The sequence below is a fragment of the Ochotona curzoniae genome, unplaced genomic scaffold (genome assembly GCF_017591425.1).
Source record: "Ochotona curzoniae isolate NIBS_2020 unplaced genomic scaffold, NIBS_Ocur_1.0 scaffold_4937, whole genome shotgun sequence".
In the NCBI taxonomy this organism is placed as follows: Eukaryota; Metazoa; Chordata; class Mammalia; order Lagomorpha; family Ochotonidae; genus Ochotona; species Ochotona curzoniae.
In genome coordinates this window covers 2601125-2624245 of record NW_024467126.1, presented here as the reverse complement: position 1 = coordinate 2624245, position 23121 = coordinate 2601125, and the positions used below count along the sequence as shown (strand labels likewise).

The 23121-nt window shown below is 54.8% G+C and overlaps 1 protein-coding gene across 2 annotated transcripts in view; it reads left to right on the top strand.

The window, feature by feature from the left end:
- The window catches only part of PC (pyruvate carboxylase), an 88737-nt gene that overhangs the window by 27005 nt on the left and 38611 nt on the right, over positions 1–23121 (top strand). The window contains exon 1 of one of the 2 annotated variants that reach the window (XM_040970885.1): positions 19189–19215. The exons of the other annotated variant lie outside the window; for it this stretch is intronic. The gene's annotated coding sequence lies outside the window, so the exon portion shown is untranslated. Of the gene's footprint in view, positions 1–19188; positions 19216–23121 lie in introns of those variants that run through there. 2 annotated transcript variants of the gene reach the window in all.

The window sequence follows — 23121 nt, the reverse complement described above, 5'->3', positions numbered from 1 at the left end:
AGCAGAAGAAAGATCTCCCTCAGGCCCGGAGCAGTGGCCTAGTGGCTAAAGTCCTCACCTTGAAGGCATCAGTATCCCATATGGGCACCAGTTCTAATCCTGGCAGCTCCACTTCCCATCCAGCTCCCTGCTTGTGGCCTGGGAAGGCAGTCGAGGACGGCCCAAAGCCTTGGGACCTGCACCCACGTGGGAGACCTGGAAGAGCTCTTGTCTACTGGCTCCTGGCTTCAGATCGGCGCAGCACTGGCCGTTGCGCTCACTTGGGGAATGAATCATGGGACGTAAGATCTTCCTTTCTATTCTCCTCTCTATATCTGATGTTGTAATAAAAATAAATAAATCGTTAAAAAAAAAACTATCTTCTCTATCTCTTCTCTGTAATTCTTTCAGGTAAAGATAAAATACATCTTTAAAAAATTAAAAATATATGTATTGTCTCATGCATATCAGAATTTACTGAAGTATTACTTGTAGTAACCAAAAGTAGAAGCAGCTCAGATGTGTGTTAGCCAGTGGACGGATAGACCAGGTGTGCTCTTTGTGTGTGATGGAATGTTATTCAGCCACGCAGAGGAGTGTAGTACTAAGCCATGCTTCGGCACGCACCTTGGACACCGAGGGCCGCCTGGAACTTGAACTTCACGTGAAATGTGCCCAACAGGCCAGGAGTCTGGGGGCAGGAGGAACGGACAGGTTCTGCTGGAGTATCAGATTTGCTTCTGTATGTTGAAAATGTTCTTGAATTAGTCGTGCTGCTTGCACAACCTCATAAATATGCTGAAATTCACTGAGTTGTGTACTTGAAAATGGTGAAAAGAAGTGAAAACCTAAAGTAACCAGCCGAACTCCCGTTCCCCGCACGCCACTTGCTTCGCCACGTTGAGGCACCCGTGTGTTTCTGCACGCACTTGTAGCCCGGGTTTGTGCATTAGGCCCGTGTTCTGGAACATTTGAAGAAATCACGTCCCCAGGCCTGGTCATGTTGACCTAGTGTGATTTGTGTAATTTCCTGCCTTCTGTTGAGCACTTGGGTTCTTTCCAGGGTTCTGTGATTGTTGGTAATGGTAAGCCTTACTTCCAGTGTTTTATAGATGTAAAGAAAAAAAAAAATCTGCCTCCTATTCTGCTATGCCAGGCACCTCAGAAGAACTTTACACATATTTATTGGCTTAGCTGTGCTTGCCACGCCTGTTTCACTAGTGTGGACAATTGCAGGTTAGCTGTAATTGCCTACTGTTTCATTGTTTAAAGAAATAATAATCCTTCAATTGTGCACTGAACACTTAACATTTGTAGGGCGTGCCTGCACTTTCTGCAGCTAAGAAGCAGCCTGTCTGTGTTTCCGATCACTGCGCAGTATGAGATTCAGGTATGGCCTGTCCCGCAGAGGTGGACTTGGTGCACGGAGCCGATAATAAATGGACTACTGACTAATGATCAATAGCCGAAGTGTATTAGTGGCAACAGACTTTATACACTGAGGGTGTGTGGGATAAGGGAGGAAGTATTTAGCTCATCAACAAACCCATCAACTGTGTCTATGCTTTTGCCTGGAAGTCCTTTTGTCTTGTGTATTCCACCAAGTGCTCTCACACACATACTGTCCACTCAGCTGTTCTTATATAAATGATCTCCCATCACGTGTACAAAAGGTTCTCATGCAAAGGATATCCAGTCACACAAAAGGCAGTTGTTTATCATACAAATATTGTCCAATCAACTGTAATCCTGTGCTCCCTGACCTTCCAGGGTCACAATGTCTTCCTACAATGGCCTGACCAGGCCTGAGGGCCTGTATCTTCTGGACGTCTCCAAAGATGCCCCATCTGCGCAGGAGCGGCTTCTTGTCTCGGTCTGCGTCACCCTGGCTTCTCATCTCCTCTGCATCTTGAATCTACTTGGCTTTGATCGTGCCTTGCTGGAGTCCTGGGACGCCGTTGTCCTCGTCAAAGATCATCTCTCGTTTGCAAAGAGGAATACGCTTGTTTGAGTGTGTCAGCATGTGAAGTTCCAAACTTTTTCTCCTTCTTCCAACTCTCTCTCTCTCTTTTTTCTTTTTTCCTTGAGACTTTCTGACACCCCAAAGCTGTGTACTTTTCCATGACCTGTGTAAACTTTGCTTGTTTTGTGGCTTTCCTGCCCAGCGGAAAGTGTGGACTTCAGCCCTGTTTCCCTTGGCTTTGTTGTTCCACCCAGCCAGGTGCTGGACTCGCTTTGGTAGTATCGCTGCTCAGCTCGCCTCAGGTGTGTAAGGACTTATTCCCATATCCCACCCTGGACCCTGCGCCATTCCTTCTTCCTCACAGCTCACGGGATTCGCGCCAGTGCAGCCATCCACCAATCAGATGTAACCTGGCATTCCACCTGAGAATCCCACCCCCAATCTCCCAGCCCCTTCCCCAAACCTGCCCACTCGCCAATCATCCCCAGGCATTCACCTGCAGGCACCAATCCCCTGGGGCCTTGACCTCAATCCCTCCCAATCCCCGCCCCCCCACACCTGGCAGACAAAAAAGGCCCCCAGGTGCGGTTCGCCCCTTCTTTCTCTCTTTCTCTCTTGCTCTCTCTCTTGCTCTCTCTCTTGCTCTCTCTCTTGCTCTCTCTCCTTGGTTCCTCTCCCCTGCTCTTCCTCTCTCTCTCCTCCTTCTTACCTCCCTTCCCCCCCTTCCCCTTTTCCTGCCCCGCTCGGTTCTCTCTCTCTCTCTCTCTCTCTCTCTCTCTCTCTCCTTCCTTGCTCCCCCCCTCCCTCTTTCCCGTTCCCCTTCCCCTTTTCCTGCCCCGCTGGAATAAACTTCCTAAGATATGTCGTTGCGTCTGGTGTTTTCAGCTCACGGTAAAGAACCAGGTTGTGAGAATTAGCTGCGCGTAAAGTATCGTCATATCCTATAACCTAAAACTAGAACTCTTCCATTCTTTTAAATAACTAACAGGGTGGCCATTCCAATGCATGGCATGATGTCACACTTTCCCTATCTTCCTCTAAAAGACCCATAGTCAGCTGACAGCTGACTGCAGTTTGAGTGAGAGCCCACAAGGCCTTCCTGGAGCTGGAGGAGCCTTCCCGGGGCTGGAGGATCCTTCCCCGGGGCTGAAGGAGCCTTCCTGGGGCTGGAGGAGCCTTCCTGGGGCTGGAGGAGCCTTCCTGGGGCTGGAGGAACCTCCTGGGGCTGCAGGAGCCTTCCCGGGGCTGGAGGAACCTCCTGGGGCTGGAGAAGCCTCCTTGTGCGCTGGCTTCTGGCTTTGTGGATGGGTGACAGCTTGTGCCCGTGCCACATGGCAGCAAGCAGGGAGAGGGACGAGAGGACGTGAGTGGTGGCCTGGACCAGGAGCAGGTGCTTCTATCTGGGCTGCAGATGCATGTCTGGGAGCTGGCCATTGGCCTTTACTAACCAGTGCTCAGGGCTGAAGCATTTCATTGCAGCACTGGGCAGTAATTGGTTGAATGACAGCCTGTCTGTGGCCATCTCTTCATCTTTCTTGTCCTTATGCCCCTTCTACAGGTTTTGAGCCAAAAAGTTTATTTCCTGCCCACTCCCCTCAGATATAAGTTAAGATTGTGAGAACGTCTGTTCTGGGATTGTAGTTGCTAGGCAGGGTTTGTGCAGAGCGTCCCCTGGCCTCATCTGTGGACAGGGGAGTTGTCATTGGGCTGTGAAAGGTAGTGAGGCTCCTGTGTCCTGATGAACTGAGCTGCGGCTTAAGGAAGAAACACCACCACCCCGCCATGGTGCAGTGGGCAGGTGGCCATCTGTCCTAGAGCCCTGCCTGTCTGAATTCTCATGGGCAGCGCTGAAGTTTGGGGGAAATTAAATCAGGATACTTAGGTAGTTTTGTATCTGCTGGCTGGGTTTTCTTCTCTCAGAACTAAATTTATACAACAGAATAAAACACTCAAATGACCCCATGGCTGCCAAGTAATGATAGCGGGGGAGCGGGGATTTGTTCACTTGTGAGCTACTTGCCTATGTGCCCCCACTCCCTGCTGCTGCGGTGAAGGGGGTTTCCTGGGGGAGGAGACGGCTTGGGAAAGGGGCTGCGTAGGTCACTCCATGAGAAGCAGCTGAGCTCAGACCCAGACTTGTCTTCTGCCCCCCAAGGGGCACCTCCCTCCCTGCAGGCGGCCTCTTGGGGTGGCTGTCTTTGAGCGCAGACATCTCAGATCTAGGCTGTTTTACAAAGTTACTTTTGGCACCTGTTCTCTTTTTGCTCTGGTTTCCTGTCCATCAGAATGCTTCTCCTTTAAGGCGGTGGTGAAGGTAGAGCTAGTCCTGCTCTGGGGTGTGAAGGCTGTGAAGTTCTTTGAGCCGGTGGCTGGGAGTCCCAGCAGGGCCGTTGCCACGCTCCACCGTGCCTTAGTGCAGGTGGGCTGTCTGCACTGCAGTGCCCAGGAGGCAGGCATGTATATGTGTGTAGCCTGGTGGTGCCCGAGCTGAGGACCAAGGACGGTGTCTCGTCCACGGCCCCTCCTGTGTCACATGCCTATATTTCTGTGTACCAAGTTCAGCCCGTTCCTGGAGGAGGTCGGAGCACCGCTGCGTGGAAGGAGGCTGGAGGCGGCAAGGCTGCGTAGAAGCGGGTGCATCACAAAGGGCAGGTTCCAAGGGAGCCTGCTGCCCATGCCCAGAGGCTGGCCTTCCCCTGACTGCCCCACTGTCTGGCTTCAGGCCTGTGCCTGACCTCCTGTCCCAGCTCCGATATTTTGAAATCTGGGGAATCTTTCCACAACAGAATCCAAGCTGGAGGCTTTTCCTTTCCTCCCAGCTTGGCAGGGTCTTCCAGCAGGAGCAGGAGAGGGCTTCTGCTGGCATAGCAGGTGACAGGGCCGTGGGATGACGATGCCAAGGCATAGTCCTGCTGTGAGTCGCAGGCCAATGCTTTCTGCCAGGCTCCCCTAAGCCACTGTGTTCACCTTGGTGTCTTGTGGGGTCTGCCCCTATGTGCCCCACTCCCTGCTGACCCACAGGGTCCCAGCGGGAGGCGTGGTGCACGCTGGGTCCTCCATGGTCACCACACACCTCCTTTCTGTCTGTTTACCTGGCTGCTGCCTTGTTGGAGTGCAGGCATTTGCACAGTCACTCAGCAGGCACTTGCTGACCTCCTCAAGACCACACCTGCTGTCATCACATCAGTGTCACTTATGCAGCTTGCCGCCATGTCTTTGATGTGATGTCCATTTTATAAGCTCAGGCATTCTCCTTGGTTAATGCAGTGGCTCCCTCCCAAAGAGTAAAGGCATAGATCTTAAAAAAAAAAAAATTGTAAAATGAACAGATTTTTTAAAAAAAAATTTTTAAGATTTATTTATCTTTATGACAGAGTCAGATATACAGAGAGGAGGAGAGACAGGGAGAAGTATCTTCCGTCCGATGATTTACTCCCCAAGTGAGCGCAACGGCCGGTGCTGCACTGATCCGAAGCCAGGAGCCCAGATAATCCTCTTCCAGGTCTCCCACGTGGGTGCAGGGTCCCAAAGCTTTGGGCCGTCCTCGACTGCCTTCCCAGGCCACAAGCAGGGAGCTGGATGGGAAGTGGGGCTGCCAGGATTAGAACCGGTGCCCATATGGGATCCCAGTGCTTTCAAGGCGAGGACTTTAGCCACAAGGCCACTGCTCCGGGCCCAGATTTTTTTAAAAAAACTTTTATTTATTTTATTTGATAGAGTCAGAGAGAGATACAAGGAAAAATCTTCCGTGTGCTGGTTCGCTCCCCAAAGGTCTACAGCTGCCAGAGCTGGCTGATCCAAAGCCGAGCGCTGGGAGCTCCTTCCAGGTCAGGACTTGGGCCATTCTCTGCTGCTTTCCCAGTTCCTAAACAGGGAGCTGGATTGGAAGTGGAGCAGCTGGGACTTGAACTGGCACCCATATGGGATTCCACCTTGCTAACCCTAAAGGCCTCGATTTTCATTGTGACCTCACGACCTTGCCTTGTGGGTTCCTTTGGGCATGGGAGTCAGGGCCCCCCACCCTCCTTGGGGCCTTTTTGCTGCCTGTAGCCCAGTTCCTCAGGCTTTGTCCATTCACCGCCGCTGGCCTGGAGCCTGTTCTTTTGTCACTGCCTTGACACCAGCCCCTCCTGCCAGCACACTGAGCTCCTGAAGTCTCAGCAGAGTCCCCAGTATTAGAACACGGATCCAGCTCCCAGCTGGTAGAGTGTGCTCGGAAGGGCATGCATGAAGAGAGAGTTTGAACAGATGAAACTTTGTTTACTCCCCTCATTTACCTGCAAGGGCTGGCAGGTGGGACCAGCCCGAGACCGGCCACTTGTGCCTTGAGTGGGTTTGTCTGACTTACCTAGCTGCTGGAGGCTTCCTGGCTTGGTCTCGCTCCTTCTCCGAGCTGCCCTGCCAGAGGAACGCTTTCACAGAACAGGGTGTCTGGGGACAAGTTCCAAGGCCACCGTCCCCGGCTCCCAGGCCGACTGCACTTGGCCGCGGCTTGCCTTCAGGTCACAGTTAGGAGAACTCCTGGCGCCCACACACTCTCAGCCCAGCTTTTATTCTTTCTTCCTCCTCCCTTCTCCCCACCCATCTCAGCTGCACGTTCCCCAAGAGGAATGTGAGCAGTGCGACGGGCTTGGCGCAGGTGGAGCTGGCTAACTCACTCACAGGGGTTCGTTCCTCTCTGCGGAAGCTGCAGCAAAGGAGGCCTGCTGGATGCTCTTGGTGGAGACGGAGGCTGTGGCTGTTGGCACCATCGTCACAAAGTCCCAGGCAGCGGCTTGGGCATTTATTTGCCTGAAATTTTTGTGGTTGATAGCAAGGGTTGGAGTAGGGGTGACACCAATATCCCAACTCAGGCGACAGCTGACTGGCTTCCAGTGTGGCCCCTGTGGCCCATGCCATGCTCCTGGCGGCCCTCAGAGGCCTGTCCCCTGGCCTCCCCTGGCCATGAGCACAGCTGTCACAGGATGGGCTGAGCCAGCCGCCTCCCCAGCCGCGTGCAGACCCACTCCCCTCCTTGGGAACCAGGCTGTGACTTGCGTGGGTTCGGGGTTAGATATGCTGGAGCTGAGGCAGAGCTCACTGCGGAGCAGCCTGACCCAGTGCCAGCCGTGCACGCCCGCCCGTGCAGCAGGCAGCGCCCTTCTGGGCCCGGTGCCAGCTTGCTTTGGAGCTTAGATCTGGGATTTCAGACTTGGCCTCTTTTCTTAGCTAATCAGTTCAGCGTCTATGAACTCCTTTAACCCAGGTAGGAAAAGGTGAGGGGCTCTCTCCCTCCGGTCAACAGAGACCTTCTCTGCATAGATTGCCCCAGGGGAGCTCAGTGGAGTGGCTTCCCAGGCGCCTTGCTGGAGGTCACCAAGGCCCGGGCCGCCCAGGAATTCTGCTGGCTGCCCTGGCGCATTTCTCTCCCCGCGGGCAGGCTTCATTGCTTCCACAGCTGTTCACCCAGTTGGAGCGGACGGGAAAGCCGGGGTAGCAAGCGGGCCCCTGCATAAAGGTCCTTTGCTCTTGCCAAGCCCCACCAGCATTAGGGCGAGTTGCAGCAATGCAGGGGCTGAAAGAATGAGGGTTGATATGTTTGTCTTGGCTGGAGGGAGGGGGTGGGGCAGGGCAGTGAGGAGGAGAAAGAGCCCAAGGTGACAGGTGAAGGGTGGGAGGGGAGACTGCAGGCAAGGTGGGGAGATGGGTTACAGCTCTGAGAGCTGACCGAGGCTGCTGAGGTCTGGAGTCTGGTGCCTGGGAGGAACTAAGCACGAAGGGAGATGGAGGCAGAACGAGGCTTCCCCCACTGCCCCACTCCTCTCCCCGGGCCATCAGTGTTGCGGAGCTCTCAGGACCTCGGCCGTCTTCCCGCAGGAGCTGCTTTCCCAGTAGTAGCTCCCATTAGAGGAACAGAGCTGAAGCCCCCTGGGGCCCCTGGCCCGGAGTGGTCAGCTGGTTTGGGGGAGGGGGGACGAGCCCTGCATCTGCTCCAGGACTGTTCTGGGCCCTGCCACCTGCTCCTGTGGGAGATTCAGCGGGAACAGGAGGCCTGGCATACCTACTGCCATCTAGAGAGACAGACGGGGGCAGGTCCCTAACAGGGCGATCAGCACTGCCCAGTGTCAGGGGAGGGGCTGGCTCGCCTGGGGAACCTCCCACCTTGCCCGTTATCTGCCTGGTGCAGTGGCACACAGGGAACCTCAGGCGGGTTTTGAAAAACTCCCAGGCAGCCCTGGCTTCCCCCCACCAGCTGTGGTCTGGCTGCTGGAGCTGCCTGTGTGGCTGGCCAGCCCCTTCCCCTGGCTGGCTGGTGTGGATAGGGCCCTACATGGCATAATGGTGGCACAATGTGAACCACCCTTAAGGCAGGGTGGGAGTCCCTGAGGTGGTGGCAGAACTTCCCCGAGGCAATAGGGTGGGTTGTCGGTTTGTAGGTTATCTGGCCTTGTCCTTGCCTCCTGTTTGAGCATCTGCTGTGGTCTTCGCTTGTATCCCCAACCGCCTGACCCTGGCATGCTCTTCTAGCCTCCTATAGTTCTGGCTCCTCCCTGGTGACACAGAGAGACCAGGATTAGGTGTAGTTTCTAAATTGGACACCCGTCGCCCTGTGCAAGCTCAGGGAGCAGACTAGGTCTGGAGGCACTGGGGTTGCCAGGAGTGAGCTGTGCAGGTGGTTAGAGAGCCAGGAGTGGGGACCAGTAGGTCTGTGGGCTTGACGTCAGTCCGCTCCGTCTGTGGCTGTCACCCTTCACCTTCCAGTCTGCTGCGGAGGCTGCAAGAAGTGCACAGAGCTACCTCCTAATTTGCTAAGTTCAGGACTTCACTGGGATTGTAGCCAAGTGTGTCCAGTCCAGATAGAGAACTGTGGCACCCCTCCACCCTGAGTGGGGATGGCCAGGTGGCCTGGGCTCCGTGTGGGCTTGGTTCTAGGAGGTGGCCGCCATGCTGCTTCTGAGGGATCTTGGGAGCTCCAGCTGCCAGAATGGTGCCAGAACCCTGATTTTGAATAATACAAGTTTATCTACTTGTAGATATATGGCTATATATAGGTTTATAGAAACAAGTGTCCCCATCCTGCTTTGCATACTCAGCCTAGGGGCAGCCTTGCCCAGGGTTGGAGGCAGGGTGCCCCAGCTTTACCCAGCAGCTATGGGCCTGAGCAGAGGCAGCAGGATAAGGGCTCATTGTCCGTCCCCTGGGCCTCTGGCCTGAATGGCACTTTGTTTTCTGCTTTTGCTCTCTGGGCCAAGTGGCTTCCCTCCTGCTGCAGTCCTCAACTTCCTGGCCCTTGAGACATCCCTCCCCCCCAGGTGGCACGCTGCCCTGTGGGAGCTCCTGGCAGTGCAGGGCATGGAGCTCCTGGCCTGGGCTAGTGGCTGCAAAGCTGACAGGAGTCCCTTCTCACCAAGAAACCTCAGCTGCGGAGGCAGGGGAATGGGAAATTCTGATGATATTGAACTGGGGACCAGGCTGACTGAGCTGGCAGGACCTGAGGCTGGGCCAGGACGGGAGGTGACAGTGCCCCTCACACCGTTGCCTTTTTCTTTCTCTGCCCTCTTCCCTGACCACGCCTGCCTCTTTGGTCCTCTCCAGGTGGAGGCAGGAAGTGAATTGGAGAACTGCAGGGCTGTCTTTGGGGCGAAGGCGCAGAGGGAGCTGAGTTGGGTTTGGAAGCCGGGCGGAGGCTCCCATACCCTTTAGGGCCGTCAGGCAAGCAGCACTGAGGGCAGCCCTGGCCCGGCTCAGTGTGGGGTCCCAGGGCTCACCTCCTGCCCCTCACTCTGCTCAGCCTGCCCTGCACCAGGGGTTCTCAACCTGGGGTTCCCAGGCCCCTGTGAGCCCTTCAGCCTGTCGGTGAGAGTCAGGAAATGTCTGTGCTGTGGGAGGGCCCAAGGTGTGTTTGTCTTCACCACCTGCGGGATGAGCTGGGCAGTACCATGTGGCCATAGCCACTTCTAGGATGGACTGCCCTGCACCCCAACCTTGCCAGCTTGCTCCCAGGGAGCCGTTCCTACTTAATTGTAACCCAGACCTGGGCATCTGACTGGCTTTTCCTGGAAATGAGCATTACGTCAAAGGAGCACCAGCAGTACTTGTGGCCAAGGGTAAAGTTAGAGAGCCCAGGGAAGAATCTGACCTCGAGACACTTGTGTGTCACACATCTGGATGACTTCCTGGCAAGCCCAGTGGGCTGTTGTTCAGGGGGCGATCCTGGCACTTGATCATGAACTGTATCCACGACCTGAAGGTCTGTGGGACTTGGTGAAGGTTTCTGTGGGTGCGTGACGTTACAGGGTCAGGGTGGGGAAAGGTCCGATCACAATTCCAGCAAGACCAGTGGATTTTCACTGAAAAAAAAAAAAAAACATTATTTGAGAGGTAGAGACAGAGCTGCCTGCTGGTTCACTCCCCAGGTGCCCACAATAACCAGAGCTGGGCCAGACTGGGGCCAAGAGTTGGGAGCCCCGTTCAGGCGTCCCCTGTGGGTCACGGGGATGCAAGGACCACACGCTGCCTCCCCGGGCCTGCGTTAGTGGGAAGCTGGGCTCATCGGTCAGAGCTGGGGTTTGAAGCCAGGCACCCCCACTTATGTGTGGGTCCCATGCAAAGTCCTAACCACTGACCCAAGGCTTGCTCTGCATGGTCGGTTCTAGCATCTCTGAGAAGGACAAGTTGCTAGTCTCAGATTCCAAGTCACAGCTACAGCTGGTTGGGTTTTGGTATAGTGTCAGCGAGTAGTAGCCACAGCTGAAGAGCTGTAAAATAGCTCTGCCCTTTGCACCCTCGTGTCTGGGGAAGTCCTGATTTTCTTCATCAATAATGTAAGCGTATTGCGATGTACTGAATACAGAAGGTAAAATACAAGAATTGCCTGTCTTCTCTCAGGTTGACTTATGAAATGAAACAGATTTGCTAAAAAGTAAATCTTTTAAGTTTTTAAAAAAAATGTAGTTGTGGGGGCAGGCATTTGCTAACGTGGTTAGTTCACTGCTTAGGATGACTGCAGGCTGTGTCGCAATGCCAGGCTGAAGGCATGGCACTGCTCCTGGTTCCACCTCTCTGAAAGCAGCAGGAATATTTGTGTCCCTGCCACCCAGCTGGAAGGTCTGGATGGAGTTCCTGGTTCCTGGCTTTGGCTGGATCCAGCTGCAGCTGTCAGAGGCATTTGGGGAGGGAATTGGCCAAAGCGAGATCTTTACGTATCTGTCTCTCTACATTTCAAATAAAACTCAAATAAAATTTTAAAGCATAAATAGATCTCCTAAAACATTTCTGTTACCCTGCATTGTATTTCTTAATGTTGTTTTTGTTTTTTAAATCTCATTTAATTTGGGCCTGGTGTGATGGCCTGGTGGCTAAAATACTTGCTTTGCATGTGCTGGGATCCCATATGGGTGCCAGTTAAAGTCCTGGCTGCTCCACTTCCTATCCAGTTCCTTGCTTATATCCTGGGAAAGCAGTAGAGGATGGCCCCAATTCCCATCCAGCTCCCTGCTTGTGTCCTGGGAAAGCAGAAGAGGACGGCCCCAAAGCCTTGGGACCTGCACCCACGTGAGAGACCCAGAAGAAGCTCCTGGCTCCTGGCTTCAAATCAGCTCAGCTCTGGCTGTTGTGGCCACATGGGGAATGAATCAGCAGATGGAAAATCTTCCTCTTGGTCTCTCTTCCTCTCTGTATATGTGATTTTCCAATTTAAAGAACTTTTTTTAAAAAAAAAAAAAAACAACATGTAGCACTTTTTAGAATTTATTTTTATAACATCTTTCTTGAGATAAAATTTGTGTACTGTCACATTTGCCCTTCTGTCACATTTGCCCCTTCAAAAATACATAGTTGGGCCCAGCGGCATGGCCTAGCGGCTAAAAGTCCTCGCCTTGAACGTGCCAGGATCCCATATGGGTGCCGGTTCTAATCCAGGCTGCTCCACTTCCCATCCAGCTCCCTGCTTGTGGCCTGGGAAAGCAGCCAAGGACGGCCCAAAGCCTTGGGACCCTGCACCCGTGTGGAAGACCTGGAGGAAGTTCCTGGATCCTGGCTTCGGATTGGCGCACCATCAGCCGTTGCGCTCACTTGGGGAGTGAATCATTGGATGGAAGATTTTCCTCTCTGTATATCTGACTTTCCAATAACTAAATAAATCTTTTAAAAAATACGTAGTTTAGTAGCTTTTGGTTTTTTCACAATGCTGGGTGTAGTCACTTTGCTATCTAGTCCCAGATCATTCTCATGAAGGAAACCCTGTGTCCACTAGCAGTCACCTCCCGTTGCTCCCTCTGCCCAGCCTTGGCAAGCAGTCTACCTTCTGCGGCCATGGATTTGCCAAGTGGCAACATTTTATATAACCAGAAACCTGAACTGTGTGCATTTTTGTGTTTGGCTTTTCCACTTGGATATATAAAAAAAAAGTTATTTAGTTGAAAAGCAGAGAAAATTTTATTTTTGTTTTGTTTTTAAATATTTACTTACTTTATTTGAAAGGCAGAGTTAGTAAAGGAAAGAGAGAAAAAACACTTTCCGTTTTGCTGGTTCACTCTCCAAAGGGTCATGACGTCCAGGGCTGGGCTGAGACTCTGGGATGCAAAGGTCAAGTTCACGAGCTGTGTGCTGTTGCTTTCCCAAGTACATTAGCAGGGAAATAGATTGCAAATGGAGCAGCCAAGATTTGAACCCTTCCCCCGTGAGAAGCCAGCGTTGCAGGCAGCGGTTGAACAAGCTGTCCAGCATGTCAGGCCCTGATAGACCCTTCACTCACTCACTTATTCCCCAAATAGCTGCTGGCACAGCCGGCTTTGGTCTTAGAAGCGGTAGCATGACCTGCTACATCCCACACCGCTCACCAGCCCCCTTACGTGCGCGCTTCTGTAGGAGTTGGGTTGTTGTGTAGACTCTTATACCCAGGAGTAGAGCTGCTGAGCGTATGAGAGCTGTTTTAATCAGGTGAGGAACTGCCCGACTTTCCCAGTGAAGATTCCGCTTCCACACATCCTTGACACTATGTGCTATTCCTTTATTTTTGATGATTGAATCTTTGTGCCATGAAGTAGTATCTTGTGGGTTTCTCTGATTATTGGACATATTAAAACTTTTTTTTTTTGAAGATTGAAATTTTGTTTTTTGGGCCTGGCGCGATAGTGTAATGGTTAGGGCCTTCACCTTGCACACCCGGGATCCCACATTGGCGCCGGTTCTAATCCGGGCAGCTGCTCTTCCCATCCAGCTCCCTGCTTGTGGCCTGGGAAGGTGATCGAGGACGGCCCAAAGGCTTGGGACCCTGCACCGCATGGGAGATCCAGAAAGAAGTTCCTGGCTCCTGGCTTTGGATTGGCACAGTACCAGCCGTTGTGCCCACTTGAGGTGTGAATCATCAGACGGAAGATCTTCCTCCCTGTCTCTCCTCCTCTCTGTACATCTGCCTTCCCAATAAATAAATAAATCTTAAAAAAAAAAAAGAAATTTTGTTTTTTAATTTATGGGGCCAGTATTGTGCCGTAGCAAGTTGAGTCTCTGCGGCCCTTGGCACTAGTTCAAATCTCAGCTGTCTGGTCCAGCTTCCTGTTAATGTGCCTGGGAAGGCAATGCAGGATGTGTTGGCTCTGGTCATCAGGGGAGTGAACCAGCAGATGAAGATCTGTTTCTGTCAGTCTTTCCCTTTCTCTCTGTAACTCAGCCTTTCAAATAAAAGTAAATAAATCTTATAAAACTTTTGTTTTATTTAAAAAAAGGAGAGGGGCCTGGCGGCATGGCCTAGCGGCTAAAGTCCTCACCTTGAACGAGCTGGGATCCCATATGGGCACCGGTTCTAATCCTGGTAGCTCCACTTCCCTTCCAGCTCCCTGCCTGTGGCCTGGGAAAGCAGTTGAGAATGGCCAAGGGCTTTGGGACCTGCACCCGTGTGGGAGACCTGGAAGAAGTTCCTGGCTCCTGGCTTCGGATCAGCATAGCATCGGCTGTTGCGCTCACTTGGGGAGTGAATCATTGGACGGAAGATCTTCCTCTCTGTCTAACCTCCTCTCTGTATATCTGACTTTCCAATAAATAAATAAATCTTTAAAAAAAATAAAATAAAAAAAGGAGAGAGAGAGAAGGAAAAGAAGAAGAAGAATTAGAAGGATAGAGGAATAATGGCAGCAGCTGGGTTGGGCCAAGCTGACGCCAGGAGCAGCCGTCTGTCTGGGTCTCGCATGTGGGTGGCGGGAACTCGTGAAGTTGAGCTCACGTCCATGGCCTTCTGGTGCATTAGCAGGGAGCTGGGTGGGAAGCCAAGAAGCTAGAGCTAAACGGGCATTTGGAATGGGATCCATGTGCTAAGCCAGGGCCCGTGGCTTCACCTGCCATACCACAGCACGTGACTGGGCAGCTGGACGTCTTTTCATGCGGTTATTGACCATTTGTCTGTTTTCTTTGGAGGCATGAGTGCTAAGACCTGTGGCTTAAGGTCTGCCACCCGGCGTGGCTGTTAGGAGCCTGTTGGCGCCATCTCCGTGCCACGTTAGCGTGCCTGTGGTTGAGTCTTGGCTTTGCTTCTGATTCTGGCTCCCCGCCACTGGGCTCCCTGGGAAGGAACAGGTGATAACTCAGATATTTGGGATCCTGCCACCCACATGGGAGACTCGACTAAGTTGCTGAGCCAGCTGTGGCTGTTGCAGGTTTTGGCGGGTGAACTGGCTGATAAAAGATCTCCATCTTTCTCATTTCAAGTGGAAGAAAAACTGCGTTGCTTTGCAGTTGGGTTGTCTTGTGGCAGCGCAGGTTCCTTGCGTCTTCCGGATGCCAGATCCTTAGCAGAAACACGATCTGCACAATGGCTTTGTTTATGGTTCTCACGGAAGCACAAACATTGGTGTGTGTGCAGAATTTGTTTTTAATGAAATCAATTTATGTCTCTTTTTCCCCCTTTCATTTCTTATGCTTTTGGTGTCATGTCTAAGGAACCATTGCCTAACCTAAGGCCACATCCATTTTTGTTTTCTTCTAAGCGTGTTGAAGTTTTAGTTCTTGCATTTAGGCTTGGCTTCCTTTGTGCGTTAGTTTCTGCAGGTTCCCTGCACGGCGACGGCTGGGGATGGTGTCCGGTTGTTGGGCAGTGTTGCTGAGCGGTCTTTGCTGAGCATCAGTTGACCGTCGACTTGTGGATTGTTTTCTGGACTGTTTTCTGGACTGACACCCACATCACCGCGGGAATAAGTATTGAAAACGTATGAGTTCTCCATCTTTGTTCTTTTTTGAGACTCTTCTGGCTGTCCTGGGGCCCTTGCGTTTCCACGCAGGTTCTGGAACTGTCGTGTCCACCGCAGCCTGTGAAGGAAGCTGCCTTTCTGATGGAGGTCGTGTTCTGTCTGCCTGACGAATAGTGTCATGTCGGTGTCTGCTGGCTCTGTCCCTGGAGCATGGATGAACAATTCTCAGTGTTAAGGTCTTGCAAGTTTGTCAGGTCTGTTCCATGGCATTTTCTTCTCTGATGCTTGTATTACCGCCTGTCAGTTGAACTCTGTTGTCTGACTCCAGCCTGCCCACTCCCTCCTTCCTGGGGCCTGGCCTCCTGCAGTACAGTGCACTGCCCTAAATATGTTACAGGTTCTTTGGTTTGCTCTGTCTTCATCCTCGCCTCCCTCGGTGTGGGGAAGTGCCAGCAGAGTTCCGACCAGGCTTTGGGCCTGAGCCTCCCGGGGCCTGGGGCCAGATCTCTCCCTGTCTCAGCTGGTAGCCCCAGGAGTGACACAACACCAGGGACTAAGGTGGACCGGACCACTGGCTCCTCATTCCCTGGGCATCTCTGATGGGTTCACGCCCCAGTCTTCCACAAGTCACTACTTGGTGAGTTCTACTAACTGCACAAGGCCCCTTGATCAGTGTACATGTTATAGGCCAGGAAACTGAGGCCCAGGTGGTTATGTAAATCCTCAATCCAAGAGGGATCTCAGGGTTGGGGTGCAATTACGCACAGCTCTCAAAGGTCAGGCTGCGGGGCTGGGGCGGGCTGTGGTGGGCGTGCAGAGGAGGCCAGGGAGGGCCCTTCCAGGAAAGAAGTGGCTCTGGCAGCACCAGGGCTGGGCTGGCTCAGTGCAGAAGCACTTGCTCACTGCTAGTAGCTTTTGTTGCAAAGCAGCTGGCTTGCTCTATCTTTCTTGGAGGGAAATAGAGACCTGGCAATGTTAGTCCCTGAGCCCCAGGTCTTTCACATTGCACTGTGTCCTCTGCAGTTGCGGGACTGGCTCCAGGCCACAGGTCTTTCACATTGCACTGTGTCCTCTGCAGTTGCGGGACTGGCTCCAGGCCACAGGTCTTTCACATTGCACTGTGTCCTCTGCAGTTGCGGGACTGGCTCCAGGCCACAGGGAGCTAATTTGCCATGGGCAGGCCTTGCTTCCCTAGCCACTGGGAGGGCAGCGGCACCCTTTCTGTTTTCCTTCCTCCTTAGCATCCTTTCTGTGACCTGGCAGGTGTTCCTCCCAGGCATTCTCAATCAATGAGGGAAATTCTACTTGCCTGCTTTACACAGTGGGCGGGCTGCCTGGCTTGCTTGCTTTCTTTCTTTCTACCCCCCTTCTTTCGTTCTTTCTTACAGATTTACTTATTTATTTTTATTGGAAAGGTGGATATGCAGAGAAAAGGAGAGAGGCAGAGAGGCAGATCTTCCATCTGATGGTTCACTCCCTGAGCAGCCATACCGGCTGGAGCTGAACCAATTTGAAGCCAGGAGCCAGGAGCCTCCTCCAAGTCTCCCATACAGGTGCAGGGTCCCAAAGCTTTGGGCCATCCTCGACTGCTTTCCCAGGCCACAAGCAGGGAGCTGGATGAGAAGTGAGGCCGCTGGAATTAGAACCGGTGCCTATATGGGATCCTGGCACGTTCAAGGTGAGGACTTTAACCACTACAGTGTCACACCGGGCCCGGTTCTTTCTTTCTCAAGATCTATTTCTTTTTCTTCGAAAGGCAGATTTTTTACAGAGCAGGAGAAATAAAGAAGTCTTCCATCCTCTGGTTGACTCCCCAAATGGGTACAACAGCTGGAGTTGAGCTGATCTGAAACCAGGAGCCAGGAGGTTTTTCAAGGTCTCCCATGTGAGTGCAGGGTCTCAAAGTCTTGGGCCATCCTCTGCTTTCCCAGGCAGGGAGCTGGGTGTGAAGTGGAGCAGCCAGGATATGAATTGGGCCCATATGGGATGCTGGCTATGCCACAGTGCTGGCCCCAGCACCGTAAGGGGGGATGAGGAGAATGGAGGACACCATGAATAGGACCCTGGGCCCTGGTGGCTCAAGCAACTTGTACAAGGTGTTCTGTGAGCTGAGACAAAGGGCACGGAATGAGTACAAGGTCTGCCCACCCCTAGCTGAGCCCATACCAACCTGTTTTCCACGTGGAAGCCTTGGTGGACAGCCTGGCTGGGCCTGCCCCAGCAGTGTTAACATGCTGCTTGGTGATCTGAGCAACCCATTAACCAGGGTGGGTAATTAGCAACCTAGCTATTGTCACATTAAGCCAGACATTTCCCCCCACTACCCCTGTTTACCTGAGGTTATAAAGTTCCTAGTGCCCACTAACTCGTGGGTGGCACCAAGTAACCGCTGTGGTGTAGCATCCACACTGTGTAGAGGTGGTTTACAGCGTGTAGGGAAAGTGCATAGTTTCACGCAGGCACCACGCCACGTTCCAGAAGGAGCTGTGGGGCGTGGAGAGGGTGGGGTGGGGAGGGCGTCCCTCCCTCACGGATCCCGGCTGACTGTGGGAGCAGCTGACTTCGGGGCCGTATTACGGTCATATAGACAGAGCCAGATCACAGGCTGTTTCTTGGGGGTGGGGGATGGGGGGTGCGGGGGCTCATTCACGCTGCCGCCTGCTGCTTCAGCAGGGTGGGTGACCGAGTGCTGGCGGCTGCCCTGCAGGGCGCTCCCTCCCTGCCACTTCTCTCCAGCTTAGAGCCCCACCTCCCCCCTTAACCCTCCCCTTCTCTGTTACAGCACCTGCCACTCGTGATGTCACCTCTCTGTTTAGAAGTCTGGCACCCTCCTGGAGGGCAGCTTTGGCCTGGGACAGAGCGCTTGTGACTGTGATGGATCCTCCATCGGATCCGGGAGTAAGCCTGTCCAGGGCCAGCTGCAGACTCCCTGGCTTCCAGTGCGAGGTGGCAGGGAGCGAGCCTGTGCAGCTGGGCTCCAGGCGCTGGGCATGACGTACACGTGGGCTTCACTCGCGGCCAGTGTCTCATGCTGAGTGGCTTCAGTCCCTGGGGAGGCTCAGGCAAGGCCTGTGTCCTCTCAGAGTACAGGACTCCATGGGCCCTGGCACTGTGCCCCTCCAAAGAAGCTTGCTTCTTTGACATCCCGCCAGATGAGCCGTGAGCAGAAGGTTCTAGATGGCACAGTACGTCTGGGCTGCTGGGGCGCCCAGGAGAAGATGGAGAAGAGACAGAGTGGGAGCCCATGCCTGGTTGCAAACCTGGACCTGAGGGACAGGCAGCTTCCCCTGCCCAGGGCTCCTGTTCCACGTGGCTCTCCAGGCCCCCATCCACGAGGCTCGCCTGACTGATGACCTTGGCCGTGGCTTCGGTACAGCTGTGTTTCCACAGAGGCCTTACGCCCCAACCAGGCAGGAAGCGCCCTCTGACTAACTCACCCCGGTGCAGGGGGCTAACAAGGGGTAGAGCCACGGCTCACTCCCTGTGTGGCTGCACACGGCTCGCTGGAGCTCAGCCTAGGGTTGCTTTCGGGAGGGTGTGGGGGCAGGGACTAGGAGCTCTGCCTGCTACTGGCTGGCACAAGCTCTAGGATCACACCACAGGGAATAAAGCCAGCCCGTGCCATTTGTAGGCCTCACACTGGCCACCAGATACGGAGGGATGCAGGCTCCTGACCCAGTGCGGAGAGGGGCTCAGGAGCCTGCAGTGCCAGGTGGACCCTCAGCAGGAAGGCCCAGGCTCCTCCTCTTCTCCCCCCAGCTTCTCTGCACCTTAGCCGCCTCGGTTCTCTTGGCCGGCCTTCCCATCTTCACTCCTGGCGTCCACCACCTCGCCGTGGCCACTAGCATCTCTGACTTCCCACTGGCCCCTTCCTGGCTTGTCCTGTGTTTGCTTTCCTCTGCCCAGCAGTCTGCTCCAGGCCAAAGCTGGACACTGCCTCCCAGGTTGCCTCTCTCCCCTGAGCCTGCGCGGAAGAGGATTTAGGCAAGGTTACTGGCAGCAGCTTAAGCTAGGAGTCCGTGAGCGAGCAGTGGGCAGTGGGCCTGGCTGGGGGGGCTTCCAGCCTTAGGAGCAGCCCAACCTCACTCGGAGGTCTGCAGACCACCTGCCGTGGCAAGAGGCCTGGCTTACTGGACCCGGAGCGCTGGAGACCTCCGGGAGAGGAGACTCCTCCCGAGTCTGACACTGATTAGTGGGAGTCATTTCTCTGATTTCTGCAGAGGACCAGGATCCCTCTCTGCTTGCTGGCGGTGCTCTGTGAACCCCGGGGCCAGGGCTCCTCTGCCGGGCAGGCTGGTGTCCTGTGTCCCTGGCAGGGGTCAGCCAACACTGATATTGGGAAAATGGAAACTGCAGCTTCTCCCTTTCTGCTTGTCGTGCCCCTGCACACTGATGCACAGACTGTTTCTTTGACAGCTGAATAAATAAATAAGTAAAAATAAAAGGCTAAGTCTCAGGGGCCTGTCGGCAGGGTCCTGGGTGGGGGTGCACGCCTGGTGCCTTGTCACGCTTCCCTCGGGCAGCCTGCTGGACTTTGGGGAAGGACAGGATTCTGGGATTCTGGGAGCAGGCCCACGGAGGACAGGATTCCAGGGGGAATTGTATGGGTCATGGCCTGGGGCCCTGGCTCAGGGGGAGAGTTCTGTTTGGGGATGGACCTCCCCCTATCACCCCTCCTCCCAACCTGGACAACAGATTCAGCCTTAGACTTGGTCCGAGCAAGATCTGTGTGGTGGGAACTGTGAAAATGGTGGCACTGCAGATCCCCGGGGTTGGGGAGCCTGGTGGGGGTTTAGGTGGGATGTTCTTAGCACCAGCCCTCAAGGGCCCCTTGTGGGTGTGCTGCAGCTCCCCGGGGGCCTGTCACGGAGGCTCGGGGCTGTGGCCCTGGAAGGACCAGCTTTTCCTTTTCTGTAGGAGCTTGGGAACGTGAGGAGCCGAGGTCAGCTCCCTGCAGGCCGGGCACTCTCAGGCAGCAGTGGAGGATGACGTGTGCTGGCAGGGCCCACTTCTGGTGTCTGTGTCCGGCTCCCCGCTCACACACCCCCAAGGGAGCGAACATCGCCCGTCTGTGTAGAAGAAAACCTTTCGCTCACTTCTGGGGAGGAGAAAGTGATAAGGCTGCCAGACGGCCTCTGCCTCTTTATCTTCAGTGACAAGCAGGCCTGACATGCTGCCTGGTCATGGGATAACAGTTCAAGGACGGCCAAGCTGTGTACATGCGCGCGTGTGTGCCCTCACAGGAGGACTGGTGGTGACGTGGACACGGAGTCTTCGTGGGATTTCCCTCCCCACAGGGCCTGCGGTCAGTGAGAACTGTGTCGTTTCTCCCAGCACCCCACAGAGGGATTCAGGGTGTAAGACGTTGGTGTCTGGAGGAAGAAGACCCTTCCCGGGGCAGAGCCAGCTCCAGTGTCCCTGGCGCCCTCCGCTTCGTTCTGCTCAGTGGCCTGCCTGCTCCGGCTTCCTTGGCTGGACTGGGGCACACACGAGGGGTTAGGAGTGCCGATACTTCCAGAACTTCTCGCCTGGATTAACGAACTGCCTGTTCAATGTAAACTGGTGGCAGAAGGCGGAGGGTAGGGGAGGTAGCCGTGAGGGTCTCAGGTGGGCAGTGATGCCCCTGGGGCCGGTAGTGGGCAGGAAGCCCTACCCAGAGGAGACCATTGCACTGCCCACCAGATGGGGCCTGTTGTAATGCAGCTGGTGAGGGGGTGAGCCCCTCTGACCCACAAAGCACTGAGAACATTGTTCCAAGTGGCGACTGCTCCAGGCTCTGACCTGAGTAAGCTGTCACTACAACAATACCGGCCTCCTAGGCGCTGGGAAGCGAGCAGGGTGCGCCTGCTCCAGGCTTGGCAATCACAGCCGTGTGAATTCTTGTTTTACTGCCTACAATCGGATAAGCACTCTTCCCTCCAGTGGTGGGAGGTACTGAGGAGGCATCTTTCCCTTCCTGGTTGGACCAGGACAGGGAAGATGGGCTGACCCCTGCCAGGGGCGCCCTTGGGCCTCAGAATCATCTCCCTGAGCAGGGACACAGCTTCCCACGTCTGCAGCCATCTAACCTCTCACCTTTGAGGAAAAACCTACATTCAGAGAAATGCTCATTGTGATGGCCGGTAGAGTGAGCCTGTGCCCGTCTGAAGCTGTGCCTTAGGCCTGTGTGGGTGGCCGTGGTGCTGCCTGCTGTCAGTGCCCATCATGGGCAGGGTGAGTGCAGGCGTCTTATCTGTTCTGCAGAACTCTGGAATAACCCAGGGCCTCAGCTTGGGGCCACGTTGGGCTCCTCCCCGTGGGATGGACCGTGTGGCTCTGATTGTGCTGCTGGTCTGAGAGGGCAGTGCTGGGGTCAGCCAGCGCAGGACAGGACACAGGTGTGATGGCGGTGCAACTGGGAAAAGAGGGCCAGAGGGACACCCACTGAGGGGCACCGGGGTTGGCAGGCAGGGGTGAGGGATGCACCTGGGAGCCGCCAAAGCAGGGCTGACCTTGACGGGCTGCCCACAGTGGCAGTGACTGATGCCCGGGCAGCCTGAGACCTGCATGGCCTTGTCCTTTACCCGCGAGCGTGCTGTGCCACCCATCTCTGCCCCCTGCTCACACCACGGCAGCTGTTGGGGCTTCTGGTTTCAGTGAGGTGACGTCAGGCATCGGAGGTAGTGGCTGTCACTCAGGCACATGAGACTGGTGATCCTAACACTTGGCCATTTGGCCTTGATGGCGAATCAGCCGGAGTGCCCGGGACAAGGGTCTGCAAGGCCTGTTCTCCCAGGGGTCAGTGGCCGGGCTGGAGAGCAGCAGCCGCCCCAGTGCAGCCGCTGTTGGCTCTGTTCTCCCAGGAACCAAAGCTCTTTGCAGTTGGAATCCCTCGCTCTCTCCTTGGGTCACAGATGGCAGGCTGGTGATCAGAAGGCCCAGGCACCTGGGTGTCCTCTGAGCTAGACTCGGCAGTGCCTTTCCCCTGGGGTGCCCTGGGTGTGGGGTAGACACCAGCCACCAGGGCTTGAAGCTGTGTGCGGTTTCCGAGCTAGGTTAGCCAGCCAGGGCAGGTCCTGCACCCACCAAGGGAGGGCAGAGCACCCAGGGCTGAGCCACAGGTGACATGCATTCCATGTGCTGCATGTGGAGGGAGAGGGACAAGGCAGTGGAGGCCAGGACACGCTGTGGGGACTGTCACCGTGGCACGATGCAGACCCTGCCAGCGCAGTAGTACCTAAGGTGGCAGAGAGCGGGAAGATAGCCCATGTTCCCTCTCTCACCCATGCCTCCTGAGGCTCGAACCCATGGCACAAAGAAGGGGACCCGGGGAGGCTTGCAGGAGTCACAGAGCAGGGTGTCTTGTTAGGAGGGCACAGACGACCCCTCCCGGGGGCAGATGGGCAGGGCAGTTCAGTCAGCCTGGTGGTTAGAGCGGCTGTGTCCCAGTGCGAGCCAGGGCCTATTCGAAGTGTCGTCAACAGGGAGGGAGGGGCGAGGAGAGGTTTCCGGCCCCCAGCCTGGAAAGGACGAGGCCCACGGACCTCCATTTGCAGCCGACATGCTCTTGTCTCAGGAAGCGCAGGGAATCCACTGGAGATCACCCCTGCTGAAGGGGCTCGTGAGGACGCAGGCGCGAGGTCCCTGTGCATGCGTCACCTGGGCGTGCGGGAGGGGTTAAACCCAGGATTCCCTGTAGAGGCTCTGCAAAGTCCCCGAGGTGAAATGGCACAGTGTTTGGCTGGAACGCGCACTTCCACCCTCCTCCCTGGATCACCTATAATACCCTGGAGAGGGTGAGTGCTGGCATCGTGAGGGACTCATGACAAGAAAAGAGTGTCCGTGCTGGGGACAGACGCAGCCCCTGCAGGCTCACTCACAGCAGCCCGGGGCACACTGTTACTGTCGGGATTCCGCTGATGCGAGGAGGCGGGGGGAGCACTGGTATTTCTGTACAGTAACAGTGGATAAACTGAAAATGAAGGAGGAAATCCCACTGAGGATAGCATCCCAAAGAATGGCATAGTTAGTCATAAATGT